General features: G+C 38.2%; 1 pseudogene; it reads left to right on the plus strand.

Moving 5' to 3' along the window:
- The first annotated feature begins 3079 nt into the window (after positions 1–3079).
- LOC132418019 (serine/threonine-protein phosphatase PP1-beta catalytic subunit pseudogene) lies at positions 3080–4034 on the plus strand (annotated as a pseudogene).
- Positions 4035–6395: the final 2361 nt, after the last annotated feature.

A 6395-nucleotide genomic window follows, 5' to 3' on the forward strand; every position in this document is an offset into this window, starting at 1 on the left:
GTTAATTCAAGTTTGTGTGCCTGATGCACTGTGAGGCCAAACAAATTGAAACATCGGAGTTTGGAGCAGAGAAAGGTTTATTGCAAGGCCATGCAAGGAGATGAGGTGGCTCATGCCCTGAAAAGCCTTGAGCTCCCCTAAGGGTTTTGGCAAAGCTTTTTTTTTTTTTTGTGGTACGCGGGCCTCTCACTGTTGTGGCCTCTCCCGTTGCGGAGCACAGGCTCCGGACGCGCAGGCTCAGCAGCCATGGCTCACGGGCCTAGCCGCTCCGCGGCATGTGGGATGTTCCTGGACCGGGGCACGAACCCATGTCCCCTGCATTGGCAGGCGGACTCTCAACCACTGCACCACAAGGGAAGCCCTTGGCAAAGCATTTTTAAAGGCCAGGAGGGGGGTGGGTCACAGGATACATGATCAGCTTATGCACAATTCTCTGATTGGCTGATGGTGAGGCAGCAGGGTGGTGTCACAGGAGTTAACATTATCAGCCTTTAGGCTCCAAGAGGCCTGGGACTATGTGTTCATGGTCATCAAGTAGTTCTTACCTTGTGGGGGGGTTCACATCTGCAAAAAACTCAGGAAATTTGCATCAAATACTATGTAGGTACTTCAGAGAGGAGCTAAAGCAGAGGATATGCAGGAAGGCCTGTCCCAGGAAGGCCCTATATGGTCCTGCTTGGTTACATTGTCACAACCACAACTACTGGGAGATATTAAAAGTAAAATAAGTTGCTTGGACAATCACAAAGGTTTGAGAGACAACCAAGAGCTAAGGCAAAGTTGAATAATGTTTCATCGTTTACACAAGGTCACTCCTTCAAGACTAGGAGTGGTGGCTGTTTTATCCAATGCATAGAAATCAACACAGAATGTCAAGAAAATTGGAGAAACAGAGGAATTTGGTTCAAACAAAAGAACAAGATCTCAGAAAAATACATTAATGAAACTGAGAGGAGATTTAATTAATGAACATTTTAAAATAATTGTCATAAGGATGCTCACTGATAACTTTATTTATTTTTTTAACATCTTTATTGGGGTATAATTGCTTTACAATGGTGTGTTAGTTTCTGCTTTATAACAAAGTGAATCAGTTATACATATACATATGTTCCCATATCTCTTCCCTCTTGCGTCTCCCTCCCTCACTGATAACTTTAAATTCTCCACTTGAGAATGTGATAAATGGAATGCTGCCTGCCATAGTAAACAAAGGATGTCACAGTCATCAGCGATTGCAGCCACTGCAAATGGTGAGCTGGTGAGCCCTAAGGGAACACATGAAGGAAAAGAATACCTGTCATTTAACAGCCATCAGACTGTAACCACACCCTACGGTGAGCCCTGAGAAAACTCAATATCCTGAAAACACAGGATATTGGCCCCAGATATCTGAGGTGCATATCAAAAGAATGATTTCAGTGAGCCCAAACTCTTGCATCTTCCCATACATCCTCCCTTTGGTATTTAGCATTAAAAAGGTGCTAAATTATTTAACCTGGGATATCTGGCTTTCTTTAATTAACAGTAATCTTTTGATGTTCCTACTACCTGCCCTTTGTTGCAAAACTCCTATATATCCTAGCTCCCCCAGCCCCACCCTGCTTCCTTGGAGCCGTTCTGTCAGGGTTACTTGATATGCTTCCTCCTGGGCTTGAAGCCCTAAAAATTCCTGCTGATTAAAACATTACCCTCAATTTTTACATTGTGAATAATGTTTTAGTCAGCAAATGTAATGCAGTGGGAAGAAATGGATCTTTTCAATAAATGATCCTAGATCAATTAGAAATCTGTACGGGAAATTGAATACTGACATTATTCAGGAAAAAAGTAGTTTGAAATGAATCATAGCCCTAAGTTTGAAAGGTAAATTATACAGCTTTAGAAAATAATATAGAAGAATGCCTTCACAGACTTTGAGAGACAAAATATTCTTAAATTAGAACAGAAAGTACTAACTATAAAGGAAAAGATTGATAAATTAGACTTGATTAAAATTAAGACCTTTTCATCAAATGACTCTTAAAATATCAAAAAGAAAGTCACAGAGCATGAGAAGATATTTGTAATACATATATATGACAAAGACCTCATATTCTTACTATATATAACATTCTTACAAGTAAATTAAAAAAATAAAAATAAAAAAGACAGCCATGGAAAAATGGGTAAGAGATTTGAACAAACACTTCACAAAAGAGGATATCAATATAGCCATTAAGCATATAAAAAGAAAATCAGGGCTTCCCTGGTGACGCAGTTGTTGAGAGTCTGCCTGCTGATGCAGGGGACATGGGTTCATGCCCCAGTATGGGAAGATCCCACATGCCACAGAGCAGCTGGGCCCATGAGCCATGGCCACTGAGCCTGCACATCCGGAGCCTGTACTCCATGGCGGGAGAGACTGCAACAGTGAGAGGACAGAGAACCACAAAAAAAAAAAAAAAAAAAAAAAAAAAAAAAAAAGATAATCAACTTCATTAGTCATCAGGGAGATGCAAATTAAAACCACAATGAAAAACTGCAACAAACCCACCTGAAATACTAAAATGCAAATGATTCGTGACACTAGGTGCTGGTGACAATACTGAGAGACAAATAATCTCCTTCACTCATGTACAAAGTATAAATTAGCACATTCCTTTGGTTAAATAATTCCACATCTACAGTATTGTGTATAGAATGTACAGCATTGTGTATATTTGTGTACGAAAAGATATATACAAGAATGTTTAGGGCTGCTGGGTCTGACATGGCCCAGTTTGTGGAAGCTCCACTTCTTTCTTTCTTTCTTTCTTTCTTTCTTTCTTTCTTTCTTTCTTTCTTTCTTTCTTTCTTTCTTTCTTTCTTTCTTTTTCTTTCTTTCTTTCTTTCTTTCTTTATTGTGGGTGCCTTCGAGTGTGTGGGCCCTCCACTACTTAGGGGGGAGGGGGGAGGGGGAGGGCATGGGGGAAGGAGGATTTGGAACCGGGGTCAAAACGCTGCATGACTCATAGATGAGGGAATGCCAAGCTGTTGCCACAGCCCTCGCACCTGAGAAAACCTTGTTCCCCAGGATGGAGCATCTGGTGCCAACAAGATGGCAGATGGGGAACTGAATGTGGACAGTCTTATCACCAGACTGCTAGAGGTGTAAGGATGTTGTCCAGGAATTTTGTGCAGATGACTGAAGCAGAAGTTCAGGGCTTATGTATCAAATCTCTGGAGAACTTTCTCAGCCAGCCTATTATTTTGGAATTGGAAGGGCCACTGAAAATTTGTGGAGGTATTCATGGACAGTATACAGATTTGCTGTGAATATTTGAATACAGATGCTTTCCCCCAGAAGCCAACTATCTTTTCTTAGAAGATTATGTAGACAGAGGAAAGAAGTCTTTGGAAACCATTTGTTTGCTATTGGCTTATAAAATCAAATATCAAGGGAATTTCTTTCTCTTAAGAGGAAACCATGACTGTGCTAGGGTCAATTGCATTTATAGATTCTATGAGTAATGCAAAAGAAGGTTTAATATTAAATTGTGGAAGACCTTAACTGATTGCTTCAACAGTCTGCCTACAGCTGCCATTGTGGGTGAGAAGATTTTCTGTTGTCTTGGAGGACTGTTACCAGACCTGTGATCTATAGAGAAGATTAGGAGAATTATGAGGCCCACTGAAGTCTCCGATACAGGTTTGCTCTGTGATTTGTTGTGGTCTGACCCAGACAAGGAAGTACAAGTTTGGGAAGAAAATGGTCGTGGTGTTTCCTTCACTTTAGAGCTGCTGTCATTGGTAAATTTCTGAATCATCATGATTTAGACTTCATTTGTCAAGCTCATCAGGTGGTGGAAGATGGATATGAAATCCTTGCTAAGTGATAATTGGTAACCATATTTTCAGCCCCAAATTACTTTGGCGAGTTTGATGATGCTGGTGGAATGATAAGTGTGGATGAAACTTTGATGTGTTCATTTTAGATATTGAAGTCATCGGAAAAGAAAGCTAAGAACCAATATGGCAGACTGAGTTCAGGACATCCTGTCACTCCACCTTGAACAGCTAATCCATTGAATAAAAGGTGAAGAAAGGAACTCTGTAAAGAAACCATCAGATTTGTTAAGGACATACTTCATAATATATAAGTGAGCACTGTAAAACCATCAAGCCATTTGACACCTTTTATGATCATCCACCAGGGGGCAGAAAACAGAAGCAAAAGGAACTACAACCCTGCAGCCTGCAGAAAGGAGACCACAAGCACAGTAAATTAGACAAAATGAGATGACAGAGAAATATGTTGCAGATGAAGGAGCATGCTAAAAATCCACAAGACCAAATAAATGAAGAGTAAATAGGCAATCTACCTGAAAAAGAATTTACAGTAATGATACTAAAGATGACCTAAGATCTCAGAAATAGAATGGAGGCACAGATTGAGAAGATACATGAAATGTTTAACAAGGGCCTAGAAGAAATAAAGAACAATTAGTGATGAACAACACAATAACTGAAGTGATAAATACACTAGAAGGAACAAATAGCAGAATAACTGAGGCAGAAGAATGGATAAGTGAGATGGAAGATAGAATGGTGGATATAGCTACCATGGGGCAGAACAAAGAAAAAGAGAATGAAAGACACGAGGACAGTCTCAGAGACTTCTGGGACAACATTAAACACAAAATCATTTGAATTATAAGGGTCTGAGGAGAAGAGAAAGAGAAAGAGTCTGAGAAAATATTTGAATAGATTATAGTTGAAAACTTCCCTAACATGGGGAAGGAAATCATCACCCAATTCCAGGAAGCACAGAGAATACCATACAGGATAAACCCAAGGAGATACACTCTGAGACACATATTAATAAAGCTAACAAAAATTAACTACAAAGAAAATGTATTAAAAGCAGCAAGGGGAAAACAACAAATGATATACAATGAAATATCCAGAAGCTTATCAGCTGATTTTTTAGCAGAAACTCTGCAAGACAGAAAGGAGTGGCAGGATATACTTAAAGTCATGAAAGGGAAAAATACTAAAACCAAGAATACTCTATCCAGCAAGGATCTCATTCAGATTCAATGGAGAAATCAAAAGCTAAACAGACAAGCAAAACCTAAGAGAATTCAGCACCACCAAACCAACATTCAACAAATACTAAAGGAACTTCTCTAGGCGGGAAACACAAGAGACGAAAAACACCTACAAAAACAAACTCAGAACAATTAAGAAAATGGTAATCAGAACATAAATATCAATAATTACCTTAAATGTAAATGGATTAAATGCTCCAACCAAATGACACAGACTGGCTGAATGGATACAAAAACAAGACCTGTATATATGCTGTCTAAAAGACACCCACTTCAGACCTGGGGACACATACAGACTGAAAGTGAGGGGATGGAAAAAGATATTCCATGCAAATGGAAATCAAAAGAAAGCTGGAGTAGCAATACTCATATCAGAAAAAATAGACTTTAAAATAAAGACTATTAAAAGAGACAAGAAAGGACACAACAAAATGATCAAGGAATCAATACAAGAAAAAGATATAAAAATTGTAAATATTTATGTACCAAAAATACATAAGGCAAATGCTAACAGCCATAAAAAGGAAAATCAACAGTAACAGAGTAATATTGGGGGACTTTAACTCTCCACTTAATACCAATGGATAGATCATACAGACAGAAAATTAATAAAGAAACACAGACCTTAAATTATACATAAGACAAGATAGAATTAATTGATATTTATAGGACATTCCATCCAAAAGCAGCAGAATACACTTTCTTCTCAAGTACACATGGAAAATACTCCAGGACAGATCACATCTTGGGTCACAAATTAAGTCTCGGTAAATTTAATGAAACTTAAATCATAGCAAGCATCTTTCTGACCACAACACTATGAGATTAGAAATCAATTACAGGAACAAAAATGTAAAAAGCACAAACACATGGAGGCTAAACAGTATGCTGCTAAATAACCAAGATATCACTGAACGAATCAAAAAGGAAATCAAAAAATACCTGGAAACAAATGACAATGAAAACACCATGACCAAAAACCTATGGGATGCAACAAAAGCAGGTCTAAGAAGGTAGTTCATAACAATATGACACTGCTTCATGAAACAAGAAAAATCTCAAATAAACAACCTAACTATACACCTACAGCAAATGGAGAAAGAACAACAACAAAATAACCTAGTAAAGGAAAGAAAACATAAAGATCAGAGCAGAAATAAATGACATTGAAATTAAGAAAACAATAGAAAAGATAAATGAAACTAAAAGCTGGCTATTTGAGAAGATAAACAAATTCATCAACCTTCAGCCAGACTCATCAAGAAAAAAAGAGAACTCAAGTCAACAAAATTAGAAAATAAAACAAAGTTACAACTGACATTG

Source organism: Delphinus delphis, chromosome X (assembly GCF_949987515.2).
Source record: "Delphinus delphis chromosome X, mDelDel1.2, whole genome shotgun sequence".
Lineage (NCBI taxonomy): Eukaryota > Metazoa > Chordata > Mammalia > Artiodactyla > Delphinidae > Delphinus > Delphinus delphis.